Below are 14,714 nucleotides of genomic sequence, written 5' to 3'. Positions count from 1 at the left end.
ACCGGTGATGTCATCTGCACAAAACTTTCCGCTTCCCGGCCGGTCTCGCGGCCCTGAGTCATAGCCGCCCCCGGCCCGGGCCGCGCCGTCTGTTTGTGCCGAGCTGGGCCCCGCTGGCCCCGGCCTGACGTCAGGCTGGCGGGGCCTGGAACCGCGTGGGGCCCCCGTCAGCCGGCCGCTGCGGGCCGCCGGGGGCGTGGACGTCAGTCCCAGGGCCGCGGCGGCGAAGGGCACAGCCTGGGGTGGCGACTAAGCCCCGCGTCACCTTATGTGGATCGCGGGATCTGAGACAGGTCCTTCGAGCTCTCTGAAATTCAGTTTCCTCGTCTGCCAATTAGCAAATCTCCTGACACTTCTCGAGAGTGACTTGGGCAGCTGGATGAGCCCAGGCCCAGAGATAGAAGGGACTCTGCCAAGGTCACACAGCAGGCGGACAGCCAAGCTCGCTTCCTGGGCCGCTGGTTCCCAGTTCTTGCTGCCTGGGGTCCTGGCTGAGAACACCGGCCTCCCCCTCACTGGAGGGACTTGAATCCCAGCAGGGGTGGGGGGGACCCTGGCCAGTGTTCTCATGTCTAAGGCCTGGGTGATTATCTAGAACACCCGTGAAGGCAGCTGAAGAAGCCATTTTGGAGTCAGGTCACCTAGATTCAAATCCCAGCTGTGCTCTCTGCCCCCTTCCCCCTTCCCTCTTCTGTGCCCTCAGGCCAGTGGCACCGAAAGCCTTAGCAAGTGCCCCCTCCCCCTCCAAGTCCTTCACCGGAGCTGCACGGAGAGAGCCCCAAACATTGGCAATTCTTTTTGTTAGGTTTATTTATTTATTTTGAGATGGGGGGGGGCGGCACGCGCGTGAACAGGTGGGGTTGGGGCAGAGAGAGAGAGAGAGAGAGAGAGAGAGAGAGAATCCCAAGCAGGTTATGTGATGTCAGCACAGAGCCCCAGGCAGTGCTTGAACCCACGAACTGTGAGGTCATCATGACCTGAGCTGAAATCAAGAGTCAGATGCCTCACCGACTGAGCCACCCCAGGCACCTCGAAAACATCGGTGAGGTGACTCGTAGACTCTTTCTGGGCCTTTCTCACATGAGTGTGGGACTCGGTTTAAAGCTTGGAACGAAAGAAGCTTTTGGCTACTGACCTCTCCCAGGGGCTGAGCCAGGCCTGGGCACAGGTCCGGAACCTCAGGTGTGCGGCTGTGGGCTGTGTGCGCGTCCCCAGACGCACTCCCACCATAGCTGGATGTCTGTCTTGGTGAACCCCCCCCAGCCCCGTGCTCCAGGCTGCCTCCTTTTGCCTCCCCCCCCCCCACCCGTGCTCCAGGCTGCCTCCTCCTGCCTGAGGCCTTCGCACATGCCATTCCCTCCCGTTCCCGCCCAGTCTCCTGGGGAACATCTCCTCCTCCAGCTCTCCTTCGCCCACCTCCGGGTTGTGTCCCAGTTACCACGGACCCACATCAGACACACACACCAGCACACACACTCCCGACAGACCACACCACACACAGGCACAGACACAAAGGCGCGCGCGCGCACACACACACACACACACACACACACACACACACACACAGTCGCACACACCCCAGAAACCGTAGACTGCAGACACCCCCCTGCCATGCACACCACACAGCTTGTATTCACACCTAGTACCCTGGCCACACGGCACACGCACACACAGAGATATCAGTGCCCCTCCTCTGGGCTCCTCCGGCCTCTAATGTTGACCCCGCCCCCATCGCGGTATTTATGCCCCGCCCCCCAGTGAGGGCCTGACCGGTTTTCCTTCCCTTCCATTCGACCACAGGGCCTTGCAGTCAGTGCGGGGAACGCTGGCCCCCTCCCATGGTCACATTGGTGGCTCACAGTCCCACTTTCAACAAGGCCCCCCACATGAGCACACACCCCGTTTCTGGGGGGGCAGGGCTGTCCTCACCCCCTAGAGCTGCTCCTGGCCCTCTTACCCACAGGTAAGCTCCCCTCTCGCCCAGACCACAGCGACAGCTACTCGAGAGGAAGGACCGTGGCCTTCACTTCTTCACTTCACTTTTGTCTCGGGCCTCAACTTCCTCATTTGTAAAATGGGATAACCATGAAAGTACTTGCACAAACTCAGAAACTGTCATCAGCACCGCCATCGGGTTCCTCTGAATTTGGGGGTGACCTGAACTTTGGTGGGTGAGCCCCTTCCTCAGGTGAGTGTCCTGACTATGCCCTTCCTGCAGACCGGGCCCTGGAGGTGGGGTGTCTGGTTGGGGTTCCTGACCAAGAGCAGGTGTTTTCTGTTCCAAGTGCTGGACCTCCAAGGTCAGCAATCCCTCTCCGCGCTGAGCCTTTCAGGAGGACGGTTGGCCTCTCCCAGGGGGACTGGGCTGGAGCCTCAAATCTCCTCCTCCATGCGGCAGCCAGGCTGGCTGTCTGCTCCTGCTGGGTTGGGAGAAACTTGTAGGGAAGGAGGGGGAGCCCCTCCTGGTGGGTGAGCGAATCAGGAGAAAAAGGAGGGTGGATAAGTGAATGGAGAAGAAGCTGATCTGCCTGCTGCCATAGGGCAGCCGGTCAAAGATGAGCTGCCCCGCCCCCACGCATGCCCACCGTCCTCACTGCCCCTCCGGCCCCTCCTCCCTCGGAACCCAGCAGCTCACCTGAGCTCAGACCTGGGAAGGCACACACCGCCCCACTTTCAGAGATGGAGAGACAGAGGCCAGGGTGGGGAGGGGGTTGGGGGGGACGCCAGCTACCGCTCCAGTGCTTTCATTCACAGGTGCCCACGGGAACCTCCCGTGTGCTGGCCTGGAATTACATGCTGGGTGTAAGGTGAGGAATGAAACGGAGACCAATGCGGGGCGCCTGGGGGGCTCGGTCAGTTAGGCGTCTGACTTCGGCTCCGGTCATGCTCTCACGGTTTGTGAGTTTGAGCCCCGCATCCGGCTCTGGGCTGACAGCTCGGAGCCTGGAGCCTGCTTGGAATTCTGTGTCTCTGGCTCTCTCTGCCCCTCCCCCACTTGTGCACTATCTCCCTCCGTATCTCAAAAATAAAATAAATGTAAAAAAAGATTAAAAAGAAAAAAGAAACAGCTGGTGCGGGGCTTAGAGTCTAGCAGAGTCAACAGGCCATGAGAAGCCAGTAAATAAAGGCAGAGCCATGACAGCAGAGGGCAGGGGAGGTGCTGGGATGGGAAAGAAGGGGGCGCAGTGCTCAAGGACAGACATTTCCGTACATGCGCCCACATGGGTGTCGTCTGAGGGTTTCTTCCAGAACGTTTCTCTCCTTCTTTCTTGTTAATGTCTTATTTATTTGGGGGAGGGGGAGGGGCAGAGAGAAAGGGAGAGACAGAATCCCAAGCAGGTTCCGCGCTGTCAGGGCAGAGCCTGATGCAACGCAAGGCTTGATCCCATGAACTTGTGAGATGATGATCTGAGCCGACGTCAAGTTGGACGCCCAGTGACTGAGCCACCCAGATGCCCCTTCCAGAATGTTTCTTAGTTCACTTACCCTTTCTATGAATGTGGTTGGAACACCTTTGTCTGAAGCAAGGGGCAGAGTAATCATGAGCAAGGTCCAGGCTCCTCCTTCTGCCTGTGTGATTTGGGGCAAGCCCCTGTCCCTCTCTGAGCCTCCACGGCATGGCCCCCCCTTGTAAAAGGGGTGCATATCCCACAGGGCTGTCGTGAAGAGTCCTCGAGATGATGTGGAGACCCAGGCTTGACTCTGCTCCAAGTGCTCTTGGCCCCTGACTGCCCTGCTCAGGCCCCCTACACCTCGAGTCCCTACCTGAGCCCCGGTCCCCAGCAGCCCAGCCTGGGAGGGGCGGGTATGAGCCGTCCCTGCGAGATGCCCGCCCAGCGCCAGCTGACCGTGATGACATCACCAGGGACAAGTTGGTGACCCGGCTTCTTGGGCCCCAATTCTTGTCTGCTGGGCCCCCCCGATTAAAAAAGGAAAATCCACAGGGAGCCTGGGTGGCGCAGTCGGTTAAGCATTCAACTCTTGCTTTCGGCTCAGGTTGCCATGTCTAGTTTGTGAGTTCAAGCCCTGCACTGACAGCGCAGAGCCTGCCCAGGATTTTCTCTTTCTCCCTCCCTCCCTCTCGCTTTGCCCCTCCCCTACTTGCATGAGCGCTTGCACTCTCTCTCTCAAAATGAATAAAGAAACTCTAAAATTTTTTAAATGTTTTTTATTTATTTTTGAGAGACAGAGAGAGACGGCGTGAGCAGGGGAAGGTCAGAGAAAGAGAGGGAGACACAGAATTTGAAGCAGGCTCTAAGCTCTGAGCTAGCTGTCAGCACAGAGCCCGACACAGGGCTTGAACCCACAAACCGTGAGATCACGACCCAAGCCAAAGCCTGACGCTTAACCGACTGAGCCACCCAGGCGCCCCTAAAAAAATTCTTTATGTTTTATTAATTTTTAGAGAGAGAGAGAGAGAGACAGTGTGAGCAAGGGAGGGACAGAGAGAGAAGGAGAGACAGCATCTGAAGACAGGCTCCAGGCTCTGAGCTAGCTATAAGTACATAGCCCGACATGGGTCTCAAACCCACGAACCATGAGATCATGACCCGAGACCCGAGCTGAAGTCAAACACTCAACAAACTGAGCCCCCCGGGTGCTCCGAATTTACACTCTTCTAAGCCCGAAGCCTGACCTCTTACCAACCAGATTGCCCCCTGCTTTTGTCTTGTCTGCAGAGAAATGGGCTTCTCCAGCACCCTCCTTGCCTAACTCACCCCCAACGCTTCTCCTCTGCAGAGAGCCTTGGTGTGTGTGAGCGTTGGCGTGAGACCTACGGCAGGGGTGCCAAGAGCAGGTGCTCATCCAAGGGCAGATCACCAGGAGAACTTCCAAGGAAGGGTCCCGAGACCCAGGATGTCACAGCTAGCAGGGACCTCGGGGATCGCCACTTTGCCAAGCTTTTGTTGCCCAGACAGAAAACCTTCAGCTCAGAGAGGTGGAGACACTGGCCCAGGGACCCACAGCAAGGTACTGACTCAGCTGGGGCTCGAGGGGAACTGGATTTGGGACCTGGCCGGGGGCTAGATTTAGAACTCAACTTCCTGGGTGCAGATCTGGGTCTGTTGCCTGCCGTCTGTAAGCCTAAGTCTCTGAACTCTGTGTGCCTCAGTGTCCTTACTCTGTAGACTGGAGAGAATCATAGTTCAGATTCAGAGGCAGCTGTGATGAAAAATAAGTGAACGAACACATGTACGATGCTTAAAAACAGGGGGCTGGTGGGGTGCCTGGGTGGCTCAGTCGGGGAAGCGTCTGACTCTTGGTTTCAGCTCAGGTCATGATCTCATGGTTCATGGGATCAAGCCCCATGTCGGGTTCTGCACTGACAGCACAGAGCCTGCTTGAGATTCCCTCTCTCTGCTCTCTCTCTCTCTCTCTGCCCCTCCTCTGCTCGCTCTCTCTCTCTCTCTCTCTCTCAAAATAAATAAACATTTAAGAAAACAATGGGGCTGGTATACAGTAAGACATTAACTGTCATCTGTCGTTCTCAGGCTCCTGGTTTCTAGTGCAGCGCCACCCTCCTGCCCCTGATCCTTCAGTGTTATCTGCTCTGGACTGGGCACTCCGCCCACACAGACTACAGAGCCTGCCCTCCTGGGGCTCACAGTCCACAAAGCAAACACACCTGAAACCTGAGATTGGCCAGATGAGGGGCGGAAAGCACAATCGTGGCCCGAAGGAATAACGTGCATGAAGGCCTGGGGGCAGAAAGGACATAAAGCTGCTGGAGGAAAGGTCCCCATGGCTGGAGTTCAGGATCAGGGGTGAAGAGGAGAGGCAGAGCAGGCAGACATCCGGCGCCTGGGAATGACACAGAGAACCCAGATGGTTAGGGAGGAAGGAAGTGGTCAGGCTTGCATTTTGGAAGGATCCACTGGCCTGACCTAGAGGGCACCTGGGGTGGGGGGTGGGCAGAGAGAGACTAGGAGCCCAGCCCGGGCCGGGGCAGGGGCTGTAGGTGCAGGATGAAGGGAGCCGGCTCCTCGGGTCTGGGTAAGCGTGGAGCTAGTGACTGGGGAGGGGTAGTGGTCCGAGTGCATGGCTGGAAGTACTGGTCAGGAGCTAAGTTCAAGGAGGCGGAAAGACCTTGCCTCCAGCTTGAGCTGCTCCAGCTGCAGCGGCCCCCAGGGACCCTGGCAGCCCCCCTCGAACTTCAGCTCCAGGCTCTAAGCAGCACTCTGGCTCTCTCTCAAGATGCCCTCATGGGGCAAGGGTTCCTTGTGATCAGGGTGGATCTGGGCACCTAGGATCCTGGAATTTCCTGTTCAATGGCCCCCAGCCTACTTCCTGGGTCCAGCCTCCCTCGGATGGTCTGTGGTGGCCATTTGGACACGCCTAGGCTCTAGAGGTGGCCAAGAGGTGGCTGTTTGCAGGAGGCGTGGACAAAATCCACACACACAGGCTGGAACGGCCCAGCCTGAAGACACAAAGCCCCGACCCCACCCCCCACCCCAGAAAAGGACAGAACCTGCGGCTGAGCCGCTGGCCGGGCTGTCTCTCCCTGATGCTGCTGCTTCTAGCGTGGACCCCAGGGTCTGAGACTTCTGAACACACACCCAGCCTTCTAGGTGGATTTGTCCTCAGGAAGGTATATTTGTCCTCAGCAAGAAGGACGGGACATATTTTATTTAGCAGTTTCTCAGCTTGATTTATAACTTGTAAATACTTAGGCCTGGGGTTGGCAGGCCTCCTGCACCCCCGCCCCCCACCCAACCTCCCTGGGGGCTGTCTCGGGAGTGGCTGACCTGGACCCGCAGGGTGACTCCTGGGGATTCTGACCCCACCGTGCTCCCTCCAGTCCCTCTGCCTCGGTTCACCCCCGGCCCCTCCTCCTCCAGGAAGCCATCCCTCCCTGGAAGCCCTGGCTTCCCAGCTGTGGCTGATAGTTTTCGTCGCAGGGCGTGTAGTGGTAGATCTAACTGGCTACCATGTGAGTCTTATCCCCTCTTGCAGGATGGGGACCTCCTAGAAGCAGCCCCTTCCGGGAGAAGCAGTATCTGGCATCGGGTAGGAGTCTGGTTCAGAACGCACACAGACTGGAGGTCAAATCCCAGCTCTGTGACTTTCTTGCTGTGTGACCTTGGGAGGCGGCTTCGCTGCTCTGAGCTGGTTTCCACTTCTGAAAACCCATAATCATAACTGTGCCTCTGGCAGCGGGAGGCGATGTGGAGCTCGGAGCCCACGTGTGCCCAGCGCTTGGCAAGTGCTCGGGAAAGGAATTAGGAAGGGCAGGAGTTACATCATTCCCTTCTTTTCACAGCTGAGAAAACAAGCAGAGGAGGTTCAGCGAGGTGAGGCCGGTTGCCCAAGGTCACACAGCCAGTGGCGGCACAGGGGTCCAAGCCAGGCTGTGCGACCAACGCTCTCATCGCTGAGCCCTCCGGCCCGGGCCTGCCCCCACGTCACCCTTCCCCGAGCTCCGTGGGCCTTGGGGGCCTGAAGGCCGCGTGGGGCCGCGGTGACAGGTGGCAGGGCCGGGGCCCAGCCCGCGGGGCGGGAGGGGTTAACGGGCTCCGCCGCCGCATTGGGCCGGCCTCCGGGGGAACCAGCCAATGGGCGCGCGCCGCGATGAGGTAATGCCGGGACCGCGAGGAGTGGGCGGGGCTGGCGGGGACCTCGCCTAGCTCGCCTGCCTTCTCTTCCCACAAACCCCTCACCTTTGACCCTTAAGTCCCCTCCCCAGCCTTACATAGGCAGAAACCCCTTTGCTGGAGCCGAGGGTCTCGCGGGGCGGGGGTGGGGTGGGGGGACCCCGGGTCCCTTAAGGTCTTCGGCAGGAACCCGGAGACCTCTAGCCTCTTCCGGGCCTCAGTTTCCCATTTTGCAAGATGGGAACCCTGGATCGCTAAAGGCTCCACCAGAAATGGACGTCCTTGGACCTCAGGACAGTTTTCAGCCCCTCCCTGACCGTGGCCCAGCAAGGAGCCTCGCCGGCCCAGTCACACCCTCTTCGTGGCCCCGACCAGTCATCCGCTCCCTCTCCCTTCAGTATCGCGCGCCTGACGCACCTCCCTTCCCCCTATGTCCCTTCGCCGTCACCAAGCCCCAATTTAGCTGCATAAGCAGCTGGACTTGGCGGTTTAGTGATCAGAGGTCAAAGTTCAATGTTAATGGAGCGCCTGCTACGTGCTGCTCCGGAGCTGAGGGTCTTAGATGCTGCCAGCAGGCCTCCAGGGCTGCCCGCGCCCCGGGCCCTCCGGGGGCCTCTGCGGGCCGCTAGCCGTCCGCCATCCGCAGTCCGGGCACAAAGCGGTTAAAGCTTTTCCAGCCGAGCTGGCACTGCTGCCTCGGCCGGGCTTATTAGTCAGCTCGAGGGGAGGGGGCGGGCGGGGGGTAGGGGAGGGGCTGGAGCTGAGAACCGCAGAAAGCTATTCTCAGGGGCTCCCAAGTGTGGGGAGGGCAGCTCAGCAGGAGCTAATGCTTCCCAGAAAGTTGATTATTTTTAACCCAGGAAGAAGAAAGGAAGGAGGCGAGGGAGAAGGACTCAGAAAAAAGAGAGGATTGCAGAGGAGAGGAGAGGAGAGGAGAGGATGGGGAAGGGGAAAGGAGAGAAGGATGAGAGCAGAAGAGAGGGCAGTGGAGGGGAAGGGTGGGAGGAGTTGGCAGGGGGTATGGAGGGGAGTGGAAGGAGAGGCCAGACCGGTGGAGTGGGGGAAGCCAGCTGGCAGGGGTCTTTGGGAGGGGAATGGATGTGGAGGGGGCAATGCCACCCTCCTCAGCCTCTCCCTGCACCCCCCCCCACGCTGTGCTCCCAGGCCCCCCGCCTCCAATAGGGCTCTCCGGCCACACCCACCCCAGGCTGCCCCTCCTGGCCTTCCCTGGGCAGAGCTAGGACTAGAGCAGTGCCCTTCGGTGTATCACCAACCCAGGGCTGTGCAGGGCACCAGGCTCAGAGAGCGGGGCGCCTGAGGCAGCTGCAGCCCTGCCCTAGGGTGACAAGTCCTTGCCTGTGTGGTGACCGCTGGAGGATGGGGCAGGGGCGCTGCCCCGAAAACCCCACGGTCCCCAAAGGGAAAAGTTTCTGGAGGAGAGGGCAGAAGGCACCTCCAACTCCCTTTCTCCAGCCTCGAGGTAGAGCCAGGCTGAGAACCAAACCCAGAGGGGGGCCCTAAGGGAGGGTGCTAGGACAATGACGAGCGAGGCAGACCCAGCTGGGCCACACAAGGCTCCCAGTCCTGTGGGGGGAGCCCAAACAGCACAAACCAGTATGAATAATGCATTAAATAACAGCGGGAGGACAGGGGGTTGGGAGGGCGGGTCCCAGGGGCCTGATCTCCGCAGGGGGGTCATAGGAGGGCTCATGGAGGGCAGGGAGTGGCTAACTAGGTGAAGAATGACCAGTGGGGGGGTCAGGGACGGGGCGGGGGGGGGAGAGGGGAGGGGGTCCTAGGGCACAGCCGGGAGAGCCTGAGAGAGGGTCAGTGTGGCCCAAGACTGTGGCCCCTTGTCTGCTGGGGGTGGCCGGATGCTTGGGGAGAGTTCTGTGCAGCAGAGGGCCGAGTCCAGATCCGAAAGCTCACCCGGAGGAGGGCTATGAGTGACTGAAGCCTGCCAGGGGTCCAGCTCCCGGGCTGCCTGCGGACGCGAGTATGTGAGGAATGACCCACAGGGGACACATTCAACCCCTCCAGGACCAGGAATGGCCTGGCCGGGCCAGACAAGGAGAGGATGGATGGAGGAGGAAGGACCCTGCCCCCCTCCCCCCCGCCCTCCCTCTGAAGTCTCTAACCCTTTGTGACTCTAGAACCTGGGGCCAGCGAGGAGCAGGAGTGGGGGAGGGGGTGTCTTGAGCTGTGGCTGGAGGGCAATGTCTGTACCCTCATGACCGACCGCAGGGTGCCAAGGAGGTCTTGTCACCCAGAATCACCCACGCACACTTCATACTCAGGTCCCGGTGTCTCTGCTCCCAGGGCTGGAAGGGCACTAATAATGACAGGGACAGAGAAACGGTGGAGGCCAGGCTCTGAGCAAGGAAGTGGCCTGTCCCAGGTCACTCCGGGCCCTGCCATCTCTGCCCCAGAACAACGAGGGGCACGGGCTGCACCCCTCCAAGGTGCAAGAGTTAGCCTCGCCCCCATCTGGCCACAGGCCAGGCGCCAGTATTGCTGCTGTTTTGCAGATGAGAAAACCAAGGCTCAGAGGAATGTTCCTGGGGCCCATGCTGCACAGCAGGAAGGTGGGGACCCCTCCACCCCGGGGCCGCCTTCTCAGGCCTGCTCTCTCCTCCGTTCCCACAGCCACTGCCCTCCACATAAAGGAGCAAGTTGCAAAAGGCATTGCCCCTCCGGGATACCTTCCTCTCCCTCCCCAAAACCCCCGTGCGGTGACCCTGGGCTGGCCCTCTGGGCCCAGGAGGAGCCGAGTCCCCATCGGGCAGCTCTGAGCTGCACTTCCTCGGTGAAGCACAAAGGAGGGTAACCGGGCAGAGAAAGAGCCCGACAGGCGAGGAGCCGGCTCCACGGGCGCTTTTCTCTCCGCTTTCTTCCTCTCTCGGCTCTTTGTTAAGCTCCCTTTCAGCTGAGCCGGCAGAGCCTGGGTGTTCCGAGCTGACAATAATTGCCGCGTCTAGACAGTGTCTGGTATGGGGCCTCCCTCTCCAGCGCGCCTCCGTGGCCTCCCCGAGGCTCCCTTTCCCAGCCCTGCGGCCCTGCTCCACGCCCCCCGGTTTCCCACACCCCTACCCTTCCCTGGCTGACCCCCCCTATCGTAGCCCCCCCCCATCCTGACTCTCTGCCTCCCTCCTGCTCCCACTTCCATGTGTCTCTCTCTCTCCCTCTTCCCTATCCCACCCTTGGGCCGACACACACTCCCTTCCTTCCTCAAGGCCTGAAATCCAGGGGACAAAGGCGGGTTTGCATTTGGCTCCGGCTGGGAGCCCTTGGAGGAGGCTGCAGGCCCCACCCCGGAGCTGGAGGCCTGCTCACCTGGCCGGGTTGGGGGCTGAGCTGGAAAGCTCTGGGGTCTAGCCAGCTCTTAGCCTCATCTCCGCATCCAGGCTGGATGGGAACCCAGAGGTATCAGCGCCGGACGGATTTAGGATGGGTCCAAGGAAGATTCTCTGGGCATCTCTGACCTCTGGACATGGATGGAGCGGTTTCAGGAGATGTAGGGAGCTGGGAGTCAGAGTTGACAAGTTCTAAAGTCTGTTCCTGCCGCAGCCCGACCGGCAACTCTGGGAGGTTCCCTGGGAGCCAGAGTTCCCTCACTGGTGTCAGAACCGAAGCCCTCAGGCCGTGGAGCCGATACTAATAACCTGCAGCGCTTGCTCAGCCCTTTCTCCGCACCACCCACTGTGCTAACTCTCAAACATTCATTTGTGTAATCTGCCCAACATTTCTTTTTAATCTTGCTAGGAGAGAGAGAGAGCGAGCGAGAGAGAAAGGGACTGAACCTGTGATTCGTACCGTTTTATAGATGAGGACACTGAGACCCAGAGAGGCTAAGTAACTTGCCCAACATCACAGAGCCAGCAGGTAGGTGAACCCAGATTTGAACCTGCAGAGGCTGGTTCCAGCCCCGAGAATTACTAGGAACACTAAATGCTTCCTGGGTACCTGGGGCCTGAGATCTGCACTTTACAGGGATTTCCTTTAGACTCACAACACTGTTAGGAGCCGAGATTCTGTCCCTTCCACACAGTCACTTAAAAAATTTTTTTTATGTTTTTATTTAATATTGAGACAGAGAGAAACAGAGCATGAGTGGAGGAGGGTCAGAAAGAGAGGCAGACACAGAATCCGAAGCAGGCTCCAGGCTCCAGGCTTGGACTACAAGAATGGCCGAGGGCTGTTGGGTGCACCCAGATGGTGGCCTAACCGGGTGTTAGAGAAACCTAGCAATCCTGGACCTTGCCGGGGCCGCCTGGAAAAGGCTAGATAGGAAGTAGGAGATCAATAAATGCTTTATACCGTTTCCCACTTCTCCCCTCTGGGCTTTCTCAAACACCTCTGAGCACACGGCGCTCGCCAGGCTGGGGAAGCCAGGGGCCAAGGGGGGTCTCTGTCTCATGAGATCAGGGCCTGGCGGAGGCTGGCACGACAGCCGGATCGAGGGGCACGGGGCTCTGGGAGCCACGGGCAGCGGCCCTACATCCAAGAAGGCTTCCTGGAGGAGGTGGAATGAGCACTGTTAGAGAGGATGAGTTAGAGTCAGGCCTAGAGGGGAGGGGAGAGATGTGTCACAGATAAGAAGGTCCCTCAGTGAGAGAGGAATTAGGTGACCTCAGAGGACTGGGGAACTCTGAGCAGCTTTGGCAAGCCGAGCAGGAGTGGGGGGGCCAGGGAGGGAGGTTGGGGGGAGCCCAGCTGACTGGAGGGGTGTGGATGGCCAGGCCGGCGGAGAGCTGGTACTCATCCCGAGGCGGGCAGGCCGGACCCTGGCAGGGGCAGGCTCGGTAGGTTGGAGGGGCCGGACCAGTTACACACAGATGGCCTCCCCTGATGTTGGGGACCGGCCTACACGTATGTCTTGAATGCCGTTCCAGACATGGGGAATGTGGGGGGGGGGGGAGGGCCAGGGGTGCTCCCGGAGGCGGTGGGGCCATGTACAGAACGGCCTTCAGAAGCAGGCATAGGGAGCAACCAAGGTTCGGTGGCTCAGGTAGGTGAGTTAGTTGGAACCTCTGCTGGACGGCTCAGAAGGGCAAACCCGGAGGCAGGGAGGCTCGGGGAGGCCACTGCGGCGCGGATTTGCCTTCCCCAGCCCACCTCTCCCCGCTTCAGCTGCTCTTCCCTTCCACACAGTCACTTAAAAAATTTTTTTTATGTTTTTATTTAATATTGAGACAGAGAGAAACAGAGCATGAGTGGAGGAGGGTCAGAAAGAGAGGCAGACACAGAATCCGAAGCAGGCTCCAGGCTCCGAGCTGTCAGCACAGAGCCCGACATGGGGCTCGAACCCACGAACTGTGAGATCATGACCTGAGCCGAAGTCAGAGGCTTAACTGACTGAGCCACCTGGGCACCCCGCACAGTCATTTTTGATTCTGCACCTGCTCCCTCCCCACGGGCTGCCTCACACGCTCCACCCCCCAGCTCGGCTGCGGCCATTCATTCCTCATCCAGGCCATCGATGGAAATGTCAGACATACACGTCCACACCTGACACCTCACGGGCAGATCCACTTGCTGAGCTCGGTACCTGCTGCCACCGGGTGGGCCTCAGAGCCGCAGGGCCACAGGCCTGGGTGGCGGCTTCTCTGGGGTTGATCTGGAAGGCCCGAGCTGTGTGGCCCCCAGGGAGGAGCTTGGTGGGGGACAGGGGACATAGCCTGCCTAGGGCCTGCGCAGGGCTGTGCTGTCGACCTGCTGCCGGGCGTCCACAGGCCGGGGCAGGAGTGGAACAGGGTCAGGCAGGTGCGGATGGTCCAGGAGCACTATGGTGAAGACCTGGATCGCAAGGGCCTGTCCTCCCCGCCCCCAGATCTCCGGGCAGATGGTTCCAGAACTCGGCATTTTTCCAGCTGTAGAAAGATGATACAAAACGTATACCACATATTTCCCAACACCCCCAGTGAGGTGTGGGGCAGCTCCCTGTAATCAGACACCCTCTACATGCGCCTCGGAGCGTGTGAACGCAGATGATAACCACGCCCGAGTCTCAGTCCGTCATCTCACCAACGGGGCCGGGGGTGGGGGTGACAGCGCCCAGGACCGGCGCCCAGGACCCTCCGAGATTCCGACGCCCTGTCCCCCAGGACACCATCCGGACGCACGTTTGCGCTCTGCCTCCCCGCCCTTTGTGCTTGCTGCTCCTTTCTGGAATATTCCTCTCCAAACAGCTCCCAAGATGGCTCTGTCACTCCCTTCCAGGCTCTGCTCTAACAGCCTCTGCGATGAGGCTCACGCCGGCCTTGTCTCTCTGCGTCTCCTTCTCCTTTCCTTCTTGGCGCCCACCGCCTGACCTGCAATTGACTCAGTGACTCATTGATTAATTGCCCGCTCTCCCTCACTGGCGTCCGAGCTCCGGTGAGGGCAGGGCTCTTTGCTGTCACCTGCGGTGCCCCCGGCATCTAGGACGGTGCCTGCACACGTGGGCCCTCCTGGTTTTGTTGAGTGAACAATGGCACTCTGTTCAAGGGTCCCGCACATCCAAAAGTCCCAATAAAGCCCACCCGGTGGCACCACCATTTCTGACGTTATTGATGCCACTGCTCTTTTCCTTATTACTATTATCATTAGTATGTCCCTCGGCTGATGCCAGACCTCGGTCCTCCAGCCTGTGAAATGGGCATCAGTCACTAGAAGCTCGGATCAGGTGGCCGCAGGAGAGACAAAGGACACGACCCGCCCTCCCGGGGGAGACTGCGCCCCTCACTGGAGAGAGAGAGAGAGAGAGAGAGAGAGACCCGGGAGAAGCTTGGAGAACGCCAGCACCCCCCCACCCTGTGAGCAGGGCTGCCAGAAGGCCATACATAATTCATTGCCAAATGGGGCCGCGGGCGGCTCTCTGTGCTGCGTGCTGGGGGCTCACTCTGCGCCTGGCGCTTCGCTGATTGCTCCTCACGCGTGGCTTCATCGCATCCTCTCGGGTTTGTGGGGTGCGATCCCGCCCCCCCCAGCCCGTCTCACCAAGGGGGAGCCTGGGGTTCAGAGGACCGGATGACCGCTTGAGTCACATGGCTCCTCGGGGGCCAAGCTGGGCCTCTGGTCAGTGAACTGGGCTCGGGTCGCCCCCCCCCTCCCCCCGCCAGCCTGCTCTGTCGAGGGGAGAGG

The 14,714-nt window shown here is 59.7% G+C and overlaps 1 long non-coding RNA gene across 2 annotated transcripts; it reads left to right on the top strand.

Moving 5' to 3' along the window:
• Positions 1-1,785: 1,785 nt before the first annotated feature.
• Positions 1,786-7,678, top strand: LOC115277048. Of its 2 annotated transcripts, none has more exons than XR_003902193.1 (3): positions 1,786-2,188; positions 4,741-4,971; positions 7,262-7,678. It is a non-coding gene; the product is annotated as an uncharacterized LOC115277048 (long non-coding RNA). The 2 variants fall into 2 exon arrangements; XR_003902192.1 differs by having other exon boundaries at positions 4,680-4,971.
• The last annotated feature ends 7,036 nt before the right edge of the window (positions 7,679-14,714 follow it).

This window comes from Suricata suricatta, chromosome 13 (assembly GCF_006229205.1).
Source record: "Suricata suricatta isolate VVHF042 chromosome 13, meerkat_22Aug2017_6uvM2_HiC, whole genome shotgun sequence".
NCBI lineage: Eukaryota > Metazoa > Chordata > Mammalia > Carnivora > Herpestidae > Suricata > Suricata suricatta.
This window is presented reverse-complemented; position numbering and strand designations above follow the sequence as displayed.